The following is an 18,553-nucleotide window of genomic DNA, read 5'->3' as shown; positions in this document are numbered from 1 at the left end:
TAAATGACCCAGTCAATTTCACTTTTTGAGGTTTTTTTTTTAAGATTTTATTTACTTATTTGTCAGAGAGAGAGCAAGAGAGCAAGAGCGAGCACAAGCAGGGAGAGCAGCCAGCAGAGCAGGCAAGAGAGAAGTAGGCTCCCGGCTGAGCAAGGAGCCCAATGGGGGACTCCATTCTAGGACCTAGGATCACAGTCAGAGCCAAAGGTAGACACTCAACCAACTGAGCCACTCAAGTATTACTTTTGAGGTACTTTAAGGATGATTGCATAGAAAGGCTAATGCTTAGTTCAGAGGAATAAATCTCACAAAAGTAGAAAGTAGATTTTCAAGCACTTGCTTTGATAGGCAATGATGTTTTGGGGTCCTGAAATTCTTTGTTGTCATTGAATTTATAACATGTAAGTGAGAGTCTATCCTGAGTATACAGAAGACAAACCTTTTGTAGAGATAAACACTTCACTAAAGTCAGGGCTAAGCCAAGGTGGGTCATCAACTGCAGAGCTTCCTGAAAGCTGGAATACTTGGGTACTACATAGAATTGACTATATTGGGATTGATTCCAGTGCGGCTCAGAAGGTCCTGGATTAAGTTGGTCAAGACAGAATCATTTAAATGGTCATTGAATATGAGAATCTTTCCAGCAACTCAGATCAGCTTGAATGGGATAGGGGTATTTCCCAGGCCTTTCATTCCCTTACTATTGAGCCCCTTTGAGGAGATGGACTTGGGAAGAAATAAGGTGACTTGGTCTAATGACAGACTTCCTGCTATCGAAATAGTGGTATTTACCCCCAGGAGAGCCCTAAACTGTAGAATGCTTTGAGCAGAGTGAACCTGGTTATCTGGGATTCCTTGTGACAAACCAACCTAGAATCTGTGGATTTGGGGGCATGGTTCCTGGAAAATGTTATGAAAACAATGTAACTAACTGAAGATTATGTAGGAATGCTTTATGATCAAAATGACTTCTGGGAGGCGCCTGACTGGCTCAGTCTGTGCACCATGTGATTCTTGATCTTAGGCTTGTGAGTTCGAGTCCCATGATAGGTGTAGAGAAGCTTAGAGACATCACTTGGTAGATCTGAGTCTAGAGGTCACCCAGTGTGGCAAAAAATATAATCCGGGAAACTGAACTGATGCGCTGAACATGTCTCTGCTTCATCTGAGTCTCACTTATGTCCTTAAGATTATTAGAAAAGTTTGATATTGTAGGTTAAATATATTTCCTACGTGTGAGCCTGATTTAGTAACCTGAGTTTTTGTGTTATCTCACCTTGTCGCTTTTTTGGCTATGTTGCCTGTTGGTGACTTTTGGATTAATTTTAGCTCCATTAACTGATTAAGCTTGTTATATCAATTTGGAATACAACTTAAACTATCTCAGTTTCTCTTTGTGTGAAATGGGATTGATAAATAACTGTACTGGATTCCTCTGTCTTCCTCGGGAAAAATCTGTGAAAATTGATTGAATAATTATTCCAAGAGTGTGGTTTGAGGTGGATCTTTGAAAGGAAGCGGTAATATAAAATGAATCGAGTCATATTTTAGTAGTGTCTAAGATATCCCCAAGAGGAAGTTGTGCCCTGAGAACTCAATCTGACTCCATTTCATCTTTAATCTTCTATGCCAGAGCTCCATTTTGGGAAATTCATAAAAGCTGCTTCTTCTAGAATAATTTATTTTTAAGAAACAGATGTCTTTAAACATTCTATATACCATTTTCCTAGAAAAGTAGGACAATAGAATTCAAGAAGTTTAATGGTACAATGGTAATAGAAGTAGTTCAATGTAGTTTGATACTCATCCTTTCTTGACGTTGGAGCTAAATTCCAGAAGGTTCTGGCACCTTCCCAAGCTTACACAGCTACTAAAGTTACAGCCTGGTGTTGAACCCTCTTTCTGTTTATAGAACTCACCAACCTTCTTCTTGTGGGAACTACCCACTTCCCATTCTCACTTCATGTTGTTCTGATGGATTCCAAAGGTGGGTATATGGCCAAAATCTAGCTAGTCTGGGTATTATATCCTCCTAACAGCTGCCTGACCAATGAGAGGCAGATTTGGCTTCTTCTGGAACTAGTGGGGAAGAGGAGTTCTCTGCATGCTGGGGCTACTCGATGGACTGAGCATAAGCCTGGAGGTCCCTGATGCCAGCCCATGGGGAAGATGGGTTTAACTGTGAATAAAGAGGGAGCCACTTAGGGAGGAAAGAGAAAGAGATGTTGACCTTGTTAAGGCAAGCTGAACTCTTCAGTTTTTCAGTTACATAAGGCAATGGATCCTCTTTTTGATTTGAATTTGATTTGAGTTTCTTTTCCATGTAAAAGAAGAGTTCCAACTTACACATCATGTATATGATCTCAAGTTCTATTATAAACATTTCTACCCTTTCTACTGGTGTGAAAATATTTCAGTTTTGCAAGAAGACCCAATGCAATGGCACATGTTTAGCTGTGGATTCAGATATAACTTGGGGAGAACAAAATAGCTTCAGTTTTTCCAGCTGGTCCTGGCAAGTGAAAGATTCTTCTCTTCTCCATTCTTAAATAGCTTTCTATTGTAGGAATTATGTGATTGATTTCCTCTGTTCACGTATCCTCCTCACATTAGATAATAAGCTTTGTGAGGATAGGGGCTGTATATTTTTATCTCGTATCTCTAGCAACCAGTAAGAACAATATCGATAGAGCCTAACACTTGTTGAGTGCTTACTGTGTGTGCCAGCTACAGATTCATGTTTGACTCACTTAATCCTCACAGCAAACTTAGGAGGTGGGTACCATTTTACAGATGGAGAAATGTACTCAAGTTCATAACATGTAAGTGGAGGAGTTGGATTCAAACCTATACAATCTGTCTCACCCAGTGCCCTGCCCTACTTCTTCAGATTTATAATTGTACTCAGCAAACTAAGTGAAAGCAATTTAAGTGAAAGAATACATATCTGTGACATTGGGATGGGAAACTTTTACGAAGCCCACTTTACATTTGGACAAGCTGAGTCGGTATTGAAAGGACTAGAGTCTGCAACTCTTGACTCCTCCTGGGATACTCTCTCCATCGTCCAGTGCTTACTTATGGATCAAAAAGTTAGGCAAGTACTTTAATTGGAAGCTCCAGGTAAAAATTTGGGTCTTTTAGCATAACTTCTATTTTCACAAAAAACTATCTTTTACATTAAAGCACTTAAAAGAATGATCTTATTTAATAAATAATACAGCAATAATAATGAGAAAATCAACTAAAATACAAACAATTCCTGAGCATCTTCCCAAAGAATGAAGGAAAAAATTAATGTGGTTGAGGGGCGATCAGTTCTCCATAAATATAGCAGGTGGTATTACTTGTGTTGTTATATATCATGTTAATAACCTGAAGATAAGCTAAACTGAATATAAACTATTTCTTTTATTTGTAATTTCCAAAGCCTAGAATAAAGGGCTCTAAGACAAAGATAGGCCATGTTCTCCATGAAAGATTCCTGGAAACTGAAAAATAAGGTCTTTTAACATTTTGTGATATAACTGTTTTTCTTGGCTTAAGCGTAGGTTTTAAAAAATGGTGCTCATTGTTTTGCTTCTAGTTCTTTTATGCATGGACAACCGTGCTGATGATGCATTCAGTTTAGGAGAATTTTCCAATTGAAAAAGTGCTCTGGAGAAGTTTAAGCGCCATGAATCACCCAAACCTCATCTAAGTCTCGTGAAGGCAAAGGCTGTGAAAGGCAGTCACAGAGAGAAGACATATTGTAGTTGTGCTGCCTGATTCAACTAAATAGAAAAATATTTTGTAAAGACATGAGAATTTCAGGCATCTGACAGAGTGGTAAGGATAAATGTCACGTTCTGTCAGAAAGGCAAAACCGAGTGACCTGGCGCTCACCCTCCCACTTCTCCTTTCCCCCCTCACGAGGGGGAGACCCGGAATCCCTGTCTCATTCCTATGTGACATACTAAACTGAAGTCTCTTGGTTACATTAAGGAAAGCATTGTCAATGCAGTGGGGCATTTCCCCCTAATTATTTCTTAATGGCTTTCGGACATCCAAAATTTTTTTTTTTTTTTTAAGATTTTATTTATTTGGGAGAGAGAGAGAGAGAATGGGTGAGTGGGGAGAGGGGCAGAGAGAGAGGGAGAATCCAACTCCCCACTGAGCAGGGAGGCCCGATGTGGGGCTTGATTCTAGGACTCGGGGATCATGACCTGAGCCCAAGGCAGTTGCCTAACCAACTGAGCCACCCAGGTGCCCCTTTTTCAAGACATTCAAAATGATCTTGATCAGGTGAGTAAGTTAATACATTTCCAGTGTGCAGGAAGTAGATTGCTCATAATAATAATAATTGCAGCAACAGCAAACATCTTCTGTTCAGAGAAATTGGCTTCTCTCTCCTCATTTGCCCAGGTAGGATGAGAAGCAGAGAGGCAGAGCTCTCCTACTGGCCTGCCTTTTAAACTGGCATTGAATTCTTTTTTTTTTTTTTTTTTAAGATTTTATTTATTTATTTGACAGAGAGAAATCACAAGTACACTGAGAGGCAGGCAGAGAGAGAGAGAGGGAAGCAGGCTCCCTGCTGAGCAGAGAGCCCGATGCGGGACTCGATCCCAGGACCCTGAGATCATGACCTGAGCCGAAGGCAGCGGCTTAACCCACTGAGCCACCCAGGTGCCCAAACTGGCATTGAATTCTGAACAGAATACATATCTTACTATTTCCAAATTATTAAAACAGTAAAAATGCCTGATGTCCTCTTCTTTCCAACTTTACTAGCACCTAATTTTTTCTTAGAGATTTCTCCTTCAGGACTTAGAAGACTTTCTCTTCTCATGCCTCTGAGTCCTAGCTCCATTGGATGGAAATTTTTAGCCAATAAAAATACCTATATGCTGTGGGTATACTGACATGGTCTCTTGAGTCCACTACCCTCAGTGGGGAATTATGTAATAAAGGGCTTCACTTTTTGCCCAACTTTCCACTGGAGAATATGGACAATGTGATCTATTATATCAGATTTGGGTTTTTTTTTTCTTTTATTTTTCTTTTACATTTTTCTCAGACATTGCATCCCCTGCCCCGCAAGCAAAAAAATGTAAACTGGGGATACGTTCCCAAAGTGTACAGTGCCTTCTGCAGAATTTGAAATGTACTGTTTTGAAGGGGTATGTGTACTACAGGGCCATTCTGAGCAGCAAATTGCTGGGTAGGCTGACCTTGGGGCTTTTTAAATCCCCATGTCTAGTAAAGCCTTATCTTCTTAAAGTCACCTCATTTGGGGCTGTTTTTGTCTTTGTTTATTTCACAGGGGCTCTCTTGTTTGTTATTAATAGCTATTTTCATATGATCATCTCTTAATTCACAACAAGCAATTTGATAGTTTCACAAAGGGCAAATAAAAATGGGGTTGCTTTAAAGGCTCAAGTAGGGACTGCAAGTTCAAAGGCAAGTTTGACGGGCTATACGCAATCATTGGTCAGGTAAATGTGGTCTTGTGTCTGCTCAAGGTACCTTGGTCCTCTTGACCTCTTGAGGTACCCCACAAGAACATTTCTGAGGCCTCCTGAGATCTTGAAATGTCAGCCAATAGAACCCTGGTTGAGTAGGGATTGTAGGTTGTGGTCACTGGCAACAGAAATGATATGGGGACTAGTTCTCCAGAAGGTCTCCGTGGGTTCTCTTAACCCACCCGTTTTCTGGAGTGCATTTCAGCACTATATGGTGTTCTGGCTGCACCATGTATTGAGGTGCCCATGACCTCCAAACTGCAAGCTTGCTTTTCCTTTGTCAACAAACAAATCACTGCTGTCTCCAGATTGCATGACCAGGATGCCCTAAGTAAAATGACTGAAGTTGTGATTGTTGGTTTGCACACCAAAGTCACTAATGTCAGTGTTTTATGTATGTTCATTTTATTTTCCCTGATAAAATTTTCTCGACTTTCCTATCCACATTGTCTGGAGTTGGGCTTACAACCTGCCCTTAATAGTTGCACATTGAACAGCATCGGGTTCCTAAGTTGCTGTGTGTGCGACTAAGACACACACATTTTAGGTTTAGGGCTTGGTTTTTTAACAGGGGTTTAGCTTAATGGATTACAAAATTGAGGGTCAAGAATGATGCACTAATAAAGGGGAAGAGCAAACAGAGGTAGGAGAAGCACGGCTTGCCTGGAAAGCTGTTAGCAAGAGCAAACTACATCCACGGGTCTGGTTCAGACCCCTGTTGTGCCATGGATAAGCTGAGAAGCCTGATCGATCTGCTTCCACTCAAAGGCTCTCAGTTCCTCATCAGGAATAGGAATAATCCCACCCCTTACCTCATAGTATGGCTGTAAGTGCAAAGAAAATGAAATAATGTCCGTGGAAATAGTTCATAAAATGTAAAGTGCACCACAAGTGAGGTGGTTGTTAAGATGACTATTATTGGAATGCTCTTAATTCTTCCTGACTCTCATCGTGCCCTGAGAGCAATACTCTATATTCCTAATAAGAACTTGGAGAAATTCAAAGCTGCTTTAGAACCATAATTTCCTCCCAATCCACCTCACAAATATTTATTCCTTTTCCCTTTCATCCCATTTCTAGAAAAGTGAAACCCACATGAGTCATTTTCTCTGATAACAGGTGAACAAACTATGCCCTAGCATGAAGAAGGACAGTTAATTCCCATTACTCACGAGAGAGATGTTCTTTGAAGTTACCAAGAACAATGAATTAATGAATACTGAACCATCGCTCCTGGGAGGAAATATAGGGTTAGGCTTCTAGGAGCTTCTGGTCACAACATATTTATCAACCAAGCAACACATAACCTCATTTTATGTGTGTTTTTGTTAGACACCATTTTAAATACATCTTGTTGGTTTATTAACATTGAACTCATGTCCAGTAGTGCTTTAACTCATTCGTGAACAAAGCTTCTCTAACACACATGTTTTCTCTGTAAGTCATAGGACAGCCTTCTTGCACTCGGACAGCAGTCTGCTCAGGGGCCATCTGAAGCAGTGAGACCACCAACAAAAAGCACATACAAATGTAAAATATGGCATTAATAGATGGCAAAAGGGACGTTTCTATGTAATGTGACAGCTGCAGCAAGAAGGCGGAGTGTCCCTTTGTTTGACCTCATTTGGGAGGCCTCCTCAAAATTTTCACCCTTCTGCACATGCCTGCAAATGACCACAAAAGTGTTGGGAGTCCTGATTGTGGGGATAGAGAAAAATTTTAGCTTGTAGGTGAATTTGCAAATATGAATCTTCAGATCATAAGGATCTGCTTTACCTCTGGGGCAGAGTTAGGATCGACGGGTGGAAATGATAGAACAGTTTTCAGATCACTTTCAAAACACATTTCTTGATAATTATAATCATCTAACAAGAGAACAGACTTGCCAACGAGCATCCATCATTGAAGGTTCGAAAGGAAGACCATGATTTAGACTGACCTGGGAGAAGAATACAGGTCCTGAGGGGAGGTCACTGTGCTGGGGTGAGCAATGACGGATGAAAGAATAGGAAACAAAGCCAAACACAGTTACCATCATTATTGATCATTCCCTAAAATCAATCTCCATTCTCTCATATCCAAAATGGGATTTCAATCAGGCCAATATCTAGCGCTTTAGATGAAGTAAAAAGCAATTCTTGATCTCAGGGTTGTGAGTCCAAGCCCCACAATGGGCAGGGAGCCTACTTAAAAAAATGAAAAGAAAAGAAAAAAAAAAGGAAAGAAAAAGTAAAAAGCAGTGCTGTATTTGGGATGTCTGAGTGGCTCATTTGGTTAAGCATCTGCCTTCCACTCAGGTCATGATCCCAGGGTCCTGGGATCGAGTCCCACATCAGGGTTCTTTTTCAGTGGGGAGCCTGCTTCTCCTTCTGCTCCCCCTGCTTGTGCTTTCTCTCTGACAAATAAATAAATAAATAAATAAAACTTTTTTTTTTTTTTTTAAGCAGTGCTGTTTTAAATAGGTATGTGTGCATCAGTGTCCTTTATCCTTGCAAGCTGTCACGTGTTAGATGCCACAAGCAGCCCTTAGTAGATTATAGAACAGTGAGGAAAAAAATGCTAAGAGATAAGGAAAGATCATTGAACTGGAAGGAAACATTCTTCAGTAAATCATCAGAACATAAAAGACAGGTCTCAGGGAAGAAGTCACTTTCAGAAACGCCTAACCAAGGTAGGAAGAGAGGGTGCATCTCCATCAAGGACTGAAAGATCCAGAGAATAGGATCTTTATTAGAAAGCAAACTGCATCCCTTTGCTGATAAATGAAAAACAAACTGACATTGCCCCTTCTAAGTAAAGATGATTGTTTAATAATCAGGAACACTGGGACCATGCAGAAAAATTTGATGCTTGTTGGTATTTTCAGAGGCTGGGTTAGGGGGGAGAGGCCACAGCGACCTTCACTTGGGTGTCTTCTCCCCTCTAGTTCCTGCAAAGAGGCAAGGGAAATTCTAGAACATTCTACTGGGAGCTGAGAGTTCTGTGTTTTTGTTTTTGTTTTTGTTTTTTTTAAAGCAAAGCCCAATAAAGTAATAATAAATTCCCTTGTTTCTGCCTTGGCTTGGTTTGTATTGTTGCATCGGTGACGAAGGTGCTCCTGTGGGGATCATTCCATTCACTTTTGCTGGGATTTAATAGATTCTGGACTAATGGGGACATGGCTCCTAGCCACTCAGGGGGCTGGGCTGGCTTTCAGATTTCTTCCCCTCTTTTCCCACTCCCATCTCTAGACAGACAGCTAGCTGGCAGCCATATAGATTCTGGGAGGGTGAAGTTTTTTTTTTTTTTTTTTTTTTTTAAATTTTAAAAATTCCCACCTTCCGGGGTCCTGGAAGCTAAGCCTGGCTACTCTCTTCACAGGAGTGGGGACCTCATTCCCTTTAGCCTCCAACATCTATTCCTGGTTTGGATGCTCTTGGGCTGTTGTTTAGTTCAGCTTCCAGTCAACAATTTGCCTTTCACTTCTGTTCATTTCTGGAACTTGAGCTTCCTTTTTTCTTCCTTTCAAGTCTAGCCATGTATTAAGGAAAAAACATTCATCCAGAATTTTTCTATATTTAGAATAGGGACTGGAAGGGCTCCCTGCTCCTGCTCCTGCTCCATTTGCCGTAATGAACAAGTCAGCAAATGGTATTTCTCAACCCAAGTCGTTAATTTTGAAAAATATCAAACTTTCAAAATAGTTGAACAAATTGGTCGAGTGACTACCCATCTACCCCTTCACCCATATTTGCCAATTACTAACATGTTGGCCACATTTCTTCTCTGTCTATATTTGAAAGTAAGTTGTAGGGGCGTCTGGGTGGTTCAGTGGGTTAAAGCCTCTGCCTTCGGCTTGGGTGATGATCCCACAGTCCTGGGATCGAGCCCCGCATCGGGCTCTCTGTTCAGCAGGGAGCCCGCTTCCTTCTCTCTCTCTGCCTGCCTCTCTGCCTACTTGTGATCTCTGTCTGTCAAATAAATAAATAAAATCTTAAAAAAAAATAAAAAAAAGAAAGTAAGTTGTAGAGAGCACATCATAATTCATAAATACTTCAGCATTTATCTACTTGATAACCACAATATTATTACCACAAACTTGACAATAATTCTATGTATTCTTATATACAACAGATCTAATATCCCCAATTATCACAGAAATATACTTTATAGCTTTCTCAAGAGGAAATTTATGATTCAGTTAAATTATTCACACTTGGTGCAACTGATCTAGCTAAGTCTGTACAACCTCCCCTCCATCTTTTTGTATTTTTCGTGACCCTGCTTTTTTTGAACGGTCTAGGCCCTCTATGTTGTAAAATATCCCACATTCTGAAATTTCCTGGCTTGATTTTCATGATGAGTTTTTTTAAATCATCCTAGAATAAGCATATAAGATAAAAGTTATCATTTTAACCACTCAGGAGTTTACCACTGTGACTTTAGAGCATTAACCACATCTGCATCGCCGTGCAACCATCGCCACTTTCTCCAGAACTTTCTCCTCATTTTAACGGAAGCTGTGTATTCATTAAACAGTAACTCCTCATTCTGCCCCAGTGCAGGCCTTGCTAGCCACCATTTTACTTTGTGTCTCTATGAATGTGATTATTCTAGCCACGTCGTATAAGTGGAAACACACAATATTTATCCTTTGGTGTTTGACTTATTTCACATAGACAATGGCTTCAAGATTCATACATGTTGATGCAATGTGTCAGAATCTCATTCTTTTAGAAGGTACAGTAATATTCCATTGTGTGTATGTACCGCATTCTGTTTATCCCTGCCTCCACTGATGGACATTTGGGCTGTTTTTACCCTTTGGTTATTTTGAATACGCTGCCATGAACTTTGGTCTACAAATATCTGGTTGAGTGCCTGCTTTCAATTTTCATGATTTGATTGATTGATTGATTGACTTTTGTCACAGTAGTGCATAGGTGAGGGTCCACACTTCTTACCGTATCACATTCTGTTAGGAGGCACATATTGTCAGCGTTCCTCTATAACAATGCTAACTTTGACCATGTGGTGAAGGTGGTGACCATCAAGTTGTTCCATTGTAAAAGCACCTTTGTTTTCTGTAATTAGTTAGAAATTTATGGGGTAATATAATGAGATGTGTATATACTGTTCACTCATTAATTTTATCACTTATTAATGATGCTTACCAGAATAATTATTATATTGGTTATTTGCAAAATGGTGATTTTAAAAAATTCAGTCATTCATTTTACATTTATTATTGGCATTTTTTTTAGGGGGAATAATTTGAACAAGTGTCCTTCTCCTCTAAATTTATGGAGGTCAGGAAAAAAAGTGGCATTTTCAAGTGCTGAAAGAAAAGAGCTGTCAACCTAGATGAAAGGAAAGTAAGAGAATTTATCACCAACAGATCTATCTTAAAAGAATGGCTTAAAGGAAATTCTCTAAGCAAAAGGAAATAATAAAAGAAGCTTGAAGCATCAGAAAGTAGAAAAAAAAACTGAATAAAAAAAAGGGGTGTTGTAAAACAAGCCTCAACAAGTTTAAAATAACTGAAATCATATAGATGATCAATTCTCCAATAATAATGGAACCAGACTGGAAATCACTAACAGAAAGATAAAAGGAAATGCTCCAAACACTTGAAAACTAAACAAGTCACTTCTAAATAATCCATGAGTCAAGGAGGACGTCTGTAGGGAAGTAAAAAATTAATTTAACTGAATGAAAATGAATATACAACATACCAAACTTTGTGGAATACAGATTCCAGAAAGCAATGCTAAAATGGAAATTAAATGCATTGAATGCATGCCTTGGGAAAAAGGAAAAGATTCAAACTGATAACCTAGGTCCCAGTTTAAGAATTTAGAAAAGGAGGGCAGACTTATCTCAAAGCAAATAGAAAGAAGGAAGTAATAGAGATAGAAGTTTAAGAAAAAAATCCGTGAAATTGAAAATAGAAGTGTTAGAGAAAAATCAGTGGAACAAAATTATGGTTTTCTGAAAGATCAATAAAATAAAAAATCTGCAACAAAGTTGACCACAAAACAAAATCAAAACCAACCAAGAGAGAAGACACTCATTATTAGTATCAGGAAGAAAAGGGTGGATACCATTACAGACCCAGAAGATATCAAAAGAATAATAGGGTAATATCACAAACAGCACAACACACCTAAACTTACCAACTTAAAGGAAATGGACTAGTTCCTTGAAAGCACGAACTATCACAACTCACCCAATAATGAAATAGATAATTTGAGTCACCCTATTAACTACCAAATCAATTGAATTTGTGATTTGAAAATTCCTGAAAAAGAAATCTATAGGCCCAGATGGTTTCACTGGAGAATTTTATAAAATATTTGAAGAAGAATTAACCCCAATTCTCAACAATCTCTCTCTATACAATCTTCTTTTCATTTTAAGAAGCTGGTATTCTTGAAGCCAGTTGAAGATAATAAAAAAAAAAAAAAAAGAGAACAATATCCCTCATGAATATAGACACAAAAATCCTTAAAATATCAGCCAGTTCCATAGTGTAAAATAGATTATATACCATAAACAAAGGGGGGTTATTTCAAGGACACCAGCTTGGTTTAATATTCAAAAATCAATCAGTGTAGTACACTCTATTAGTAAGCTAAAGAGTAAAAACCACACAATCATACATGGATGCAGAAAAAGCACTTGACAAAATTCAATGCCCATTCATGATAAAAACTCTCAGAAAAATAGGAATAATGGAACTTTTACGTAAAGAGCATCTACAAAAAACCCTACAGGGACTATTATAACTTAATGGTGAAAGACTCAATGTATTCTCTTTAACTTTTGAACAAAGCAAGGATGTTTGCTTTTACAACCCTTACTCAACATAACACTGGACATTCGCTTTAATTCAGTAAATTGAGAAAAGGAAATAAAAGACATTTAGGTCAGAAAGGAAGAAATACAACTGGATTTGCACATGACATGATTCTATCAGTAGAAAATCCCAAGGACTCTAAAAGATAGCTATAAATGGATCATGGGACACAAGATAAACACATGAAAGTCAGTTGCACTTCTAAATATTAGCAATGGACTTATGGACATGTAAATTAAAAATACGATACCATTTGCAATCACTCAAAAAAAACCATCCATGAAATATTTGGGTGTAGCTCTTTTAAAACATCCAAATGATTTGTTTCCTGAAAACTGAAAAATGCTAATAAAAATATCAAAGTAGATCTAAATAAATGGAGAAATAGAGTTATTATGTTCATCGATTGGAAGACTCAACAGAGTAAAGAGGTCAGTTCTCCCTAAACTGTTACACATGTTTGATGTACTTTGTATTAAAAATCCAGCAAGATTTTTTTGGGGAGATATAAACAAGATTATTCTAATTTTTTTACATGGAAAGCTAAAACAATTTTGAAAAAGAAGAATGAAGTGGGAGGATTCATTCTTTACAATTTCAAGACTTACTATAAAGCTATAGGAATAAAGACTATATTGGTAGAGGGAAAGACACATAGACCAATGGAACAGAATAGAGGATTCAGAAATAGACCCACACAAATACTCTCATCTGGGTTTTGACAAAGGTACAAAAGCGATTCCATGGTACTGATGCAGCTGTACATCTGTAGGAAAAAAAAAAATTTGGCATAAATCTCACACCTTATCTAAGAACTAACTTACTGTGTATAACTGACTTAAATGTAAAACATAAAACCTTAAAGCTTTTGGAAAAATCTTTAGAAGAATATTTTCAGCATCTTTGGGAAAAGAGTTGTTAGACTTGACATTAAAAGCAGAACCTAGAAAAGGAAAAATTGATAAACTGGACTTTACCCAAACTAGAACCCTTTGCTCTGCAAAAGACAGCACCAAGAGAAGGAAAAAGAAAGATACAGATTGGGAGAAGGTATTTGCAAACCATATTTCTGACAAAGAACTAGTATCTGGAGTATATGAAGAATGCTCAAAAGTCAACAATTAAGTGAAAAATGATTTTTAAAAAACCCCAATATCATAAAATGGGAAAATACATGAAGAGACCTTTCACCAAAGGGGATATACAGATGGTAAGAAAGTATATGAAAAGATATTCGACATCATTAGCTGTTAAGGATACACAGATTAAAACCACAAGGACAGCTTACTACCCACCTATCAGTAGGGTGTTGTCATTACAAAATAGTCACTGTTTTTTAGTGCTCACAGGGTGTGGAGATACTGGATCACATACATTGTTGGTGGGAATGTAAATACAGCCCCTCTGGAAATAGTTCCACCATTTTTTTTTTTAAACTAAATATATAACATTCATAGGACCCAAAAATTGCACTCGTGGGCATTTATCCTAAGAAATAACAACGTATATCTGCACAATACTGTATGAATTTGTTTATATAACATTCTCGAAGTGACAAAATTATAGAGCAGACTAGGAGTTGCCAGGGGTAGAGGTAGGGATGAGGGGAAGAAGACAGGAGGGAAGTGGGTGTGGCTATGAGAAATCCTGGAAATGATATAAATATTCTGTATTTTGACTGAATCAGTGTCAATGTCCTGGTAGTGACAATGTACTATAGCTTTGATAGATGTTACCATTGGGTAAAGCATACATGGGATTTCTGTTATTCCTTAAAATTGCATGTAGAATATACAATGATCTCAATATAGAAAGTTTAATTAAAAATTTGTATTTATAGATCCTGCTCTCAGAGATTCTGCCTAAGTAAGTCTGTCAAGGAGCCCAAGAGACTAGATTTCCAAAAAAAATACCATTTATGATTCTGACTCAGGGAGACCACAGAGCTCACTCTGAAACAGTATTCTAGACCATTTCAGGGGAAGTAAGTTAGAAATTTCCTTCTGAAATCTCTAGTTCAAATTTAACCCACAGTATCATATTCTTTACCACCTTTTATTTCATATTTGTACAGTAAAACTCTGTATTTCTTATTAATGGATTTCCTTATTTGTTTTATCTTACAATATACATAAAACAATTAGAAGATTATAATACTAATACTATTCTATATCCACAAGTAAAGCATAAGGTTATTTTGCACTTCTTTGTCTTTACAGTATATCCCACAAAAATTTATGGTCAGAATACTATGTTCAAAAGTTATTTGAGGGGTGCCTCGGTGGCTCTGTCAGTTAAGCATCTGACTTTAGCTCAGGTTATGATCTCAGGTTCTTGGGATCGAGCCCTGCATCAGGCTCTCTGCTCAGCGGGGAGCCTGCTTCTCCCTCTCCCACTCCCCTGTGCTCTCTTTCTCAAATAAATAAATAAAATCTGAAAAAAGAAGTTACTTGAATTGATTCTTTGTGTGTTTATTAATCAATTTGATAAACATTTAGTTTCTTTGTTTTTGCTTATATTCCAATTTAGCATGTACTTTTTCATCCTTTTTAATTTTAGTTTTTGAATATGTAAAATACTTACATAATTGAAAATTCAAAATAATGTAAAAAGGTTTACTCAGTGAAGTTTCATTCCAATCTCTTCCTCTCACACATCCTATCCCTCATCCTTATTATAGGTCATAAAATTTATTAGTTTCTGTTTTTTAATTTCTGTGTTTCTTTTTGGCAAAAGAATTATATATTCTTATTTTCTCTTTTTTAATAACACAAAAGGTAACATACTATAAACATTCTTTTGTGTCTAAAATGTATCCTGAAGTATATAATGTATCCTGAAGGGGTGCCTGGGTGGCTCAGTGGGTTAAAGCCTCTGCCTTCAGCTCAGGTCATGATCCCGGGGTCATGGGATCGAGCCCCGCATCAGGCTCTCTGCTCCGTAGGGAGTCTGCTTCCTCCTCTCTCTCTGCCTGCCTCTCTGCCTACTTGTGATCTCTGTCAAATAAATAAATAAAAATCTTTAAAAAAAATATGTATCCTGAAAAATCATTCTGTATCAACTCATAGAAAAGATATATATATATATATATATATATATATATATATATATTTTTTTTTTTTTTTCTTCTATATATTTTTTTTAAAGATGTATGCTTGGGGCGTCTGGGTGGCTCAGTCAGTTACATGTCTGCCTTCAGCTCAGGTCATGATCCTGGGGTCCTGGGATTGAGCCCAAATGAGGCTTCCTGCTTGGTGGGGAGTCTGCTTCTCCCTCTTCTTCTGCCTGCTTTCCCCCTGCTTGTGTTCTCTCTCTTGCTCACTGTCTCTCTCAAATAAATAAATAAAATATTTTTAGAGAGAGAGAGAAAATATATACAAATCTATATTTTTAAAGATTTTATTTATTTTTTAATTTATTTGAGAGAGAGCATGCTGGAGAGGGGTTTGAGGGAGTGGGAGGTCAAAGGGTCAGAGAGGGAGGGAGAGGAAGAGGAAAAGAATCCCCCAAGCAGACTCCAAGCTGAGCACAGAGTGTGGTGTGGGGCTCAGTCTCAGGACCCTGAGATCACAACCTGAACTGAAACCAAGAGTTGGATGATTGACTGAGCCACGCAGGCGCCCCTGAAAAGATACATTCTTAATAAATATTTGATGATTGAAATCTGATTGAATATTATCACTCAGGGACTTAAGTCGATAATAGTAATAATACAGAAGGATGAAATCTAAACATCCTTCATTGGAACTTTGAGGTACACGGCTTATTCTCTGCTCTATTTCATGAATATTTTAAGGCAGTAACCACTATGGAATAAATTTTAAGGGAAAGGTAGTGTCTCCTACGCTATGGAGCATCCTTGGCTGATAAAAGCTTTCATTTTAAGGCAAATGAGTTGTACACAATTTGGGTTTCATCATTGTTAAAGATTCTAGGTTTTTCTTTCTCCCTTTTTTTTTTTTTTTTTCCCCAAAAGGTTCAGCAAATTCATGAAAATAGCTTTCAGCCTGTTACGGATAGTTTTTAGCTTGTGTTTAGCTTGCATCTTTGGGCGCGAAATCTTCCCTCTCATTGCAAACTCCAGGCTGATCTCAAAACACTTCTCACGGCTGGCTTTCCTGCTCTGGGGACTCTGCAGGGCGAATTGCTTCACAAAAACCTCTCGGCATAGCGGATCTGCTGGGAAAACTGGATACCACTCACAGCTGGAGTGGTTAAAAAAGTCATGGGTATAACTTGAATAGAATCTGTTTCAGATGTGCTTGCTTTTCTTCAGGTTTTAAAACATAAGAACCGGATCTTACCAGTTATCCAACTGGCTGAGTATGCGTCAATTAATAGGAGTGTACTAATAGATCATGGTTGCTTTCAAAAACTTCTGTACAGGGCGCCTGGGTGGCTCAGTGGATTAAGCCGCTGCCTTTGGCTCAGGTCGTGATCTCAGGGTCCTGGGATTGAGTCCCGCATTGGGCTCTCTGCTCGGCGGGGAGCCTGCTTCCCTTCCTCTCTCTCTGCCCGCCTCTCTACCTACTTGTGATCTCCCTGTGTCAAATAAATAAATAAAACCTTTAAAAACAACAACAACAAAAAAGCCTTGTACAAAACAAAAAAATGTACCCAAATTTCTAAGATAACATCTTTAATTAAATTTAGCCAGATAAACACAAACCTTTTAAAAAGATAGTAAAGGGGAGGCTGGGTGGCTCAGTGGGTTGAGGCCTCTGCCTTTGGCTCCTCATGATTTCAGGGTTGTTGGATCGAGCCCCACATCAGGATCTGCTCGGTAGGGAGCCTGCTTCCCCCCTCTCTCTCTGCCTGCCTCTCTGCTTCCTTGTGATCTCTCTCTGTCAAATAAACAAATAGAATGTTTATAAATAAATAAATAAATAAAAAGATAGTAAAAATCAAGAATGTTTTTCTATCTTGAACATCACTTGCTCAGTCACCAGACCTTGCCATTTATGTAGCATGAGGATTCCATTTTGCTCATGTAGTCCAAACACAATGCTGGAAACTTCCTTTGAGTGGATGTTCAGAAACAAATACATGTAGTGGTTTAATAATTGCCATTAGGAACAATTTTGCCACTCGTTATTTTAGATTGATGGTCAATACAAACTTCTATTTATTTTATGTGTTTTTTTCTTAGGATTTTACACTTTGATCCTTAACTTTGCTAGTAGAGTTTGGTTTTGCATACATTTTGTACCTAAAATTTAAGTTGTGCAAATTTGTCCAGTTGCAGTCAGAATAAAGATATTTATTTGATAGGCATTTAAGTCAACCTATAAAGCAGTGGTGTGTGTGTTTGTGTGTGTGTGTATTTAGCCAAAAGCATAGAGGTTAATAATAATAAAATCAACATTTACTAAACTCTGCATTAAGTGCTTTATAATCATCTTATATAATCACAGATTTATCCTTAGATGAGCAAGGAGGCTCAGAGAGGGGAGATGACTTGTGCAAGTAGTCGAACACATGGGGCGCCTGGGTGGCTCAGTGGGTTAAAGCCTCTGCCTTCAGCTCAGGCCATGGTCCCCCAGGGTCCTGGGATCGAGCCCCGCATTGGCCTCTTTGCTCTGCGAGGACCCTGCTTCCTCCTCTCTCTCTGCCTACTTTTGATGTCTGTCTGTCAAATAAATAAATAAAATCTTAAAAAAAAAAAAGGAAGTTGAACACATATTGACACAGCTCATAAGAGGCTGTACTGAGATTTCAAATGCCTGCAGACAACTCCCTGAGAGTCCCAGACAGGTGAAACCGACATATTCTGTAGAAAGGCCATTCTCTACTATGCATGTTCATTACCATTATGGAGTTTGAAGGAAAATTGTTTCTCCAAAAATGTTTTAATGTAAAGATAGCTGGTTCCAAGAAGCAAGCTGTGAGAGACCTGATCTCAGTCAATATGTCATTTAACTCAATTCACTGACCAAGGACAGGAGAAGAGGCCAGTAAAATGACCAAGTTTATGAAAAAAGCCCATAGACAAAAAGCAGAGGTGACTCTCTTCCATCTTTTTCTAACTAGTAAAGTTTTCCAAAGTGAACAAGCGAATACATTCCAGGCAGGATGGAGTCAATTCCCGCATTACCTTCACACTTCTCCCTATTACAGTCACATTATGATGACTACCACAGATTATTCTCAGAGTCATCTCACTCTCTTTTATGTTGTGACATTATGTGCTGTGAATAATGAACGGAGAGAAAAC

At 38.3% G+C, this 18,553-nt stretch overlaps 1 long non-coding RNA gene across 1 annotated transcript in view; it reads left to right on the top strand.

Moving 5' to 3' along the window:
• LOC309848251 overlaps window positions 1-14,794 on the top strand; it is a 30,682-nt gene extending 15,888 nt beyond the window's left edge. The window contains exon 2 of the long non-coding RNA XR_014302921.1: window positions 10,745-14,794. This is a non-coding gene — a long non-coding RNA (uncharacterized lncRNA). The remainder of the gene's footprint in view (window positions 1-10,744) is intronic.
• The last annotated feature ends 3,759 nt before the right edge of the window (window positions 14,795-18,553 follow it).

The sequence above is a fragment of the Mustela nivalis genome (assembly GCF_964662115.1).
Source record: "Mustela nivalis genome assembly, chromosome: 14".
NCBI lineage: Eukaryota > Metazoa > Chordata > Mammalia > Carnivora > Mustelidae > Mustela > Mustela nivalis.
The sequence above is the reverse complement of the archived record's forward strand: the minus strand, read 5'-3'. Positions and strand labels throughout refer to the sequence as shown.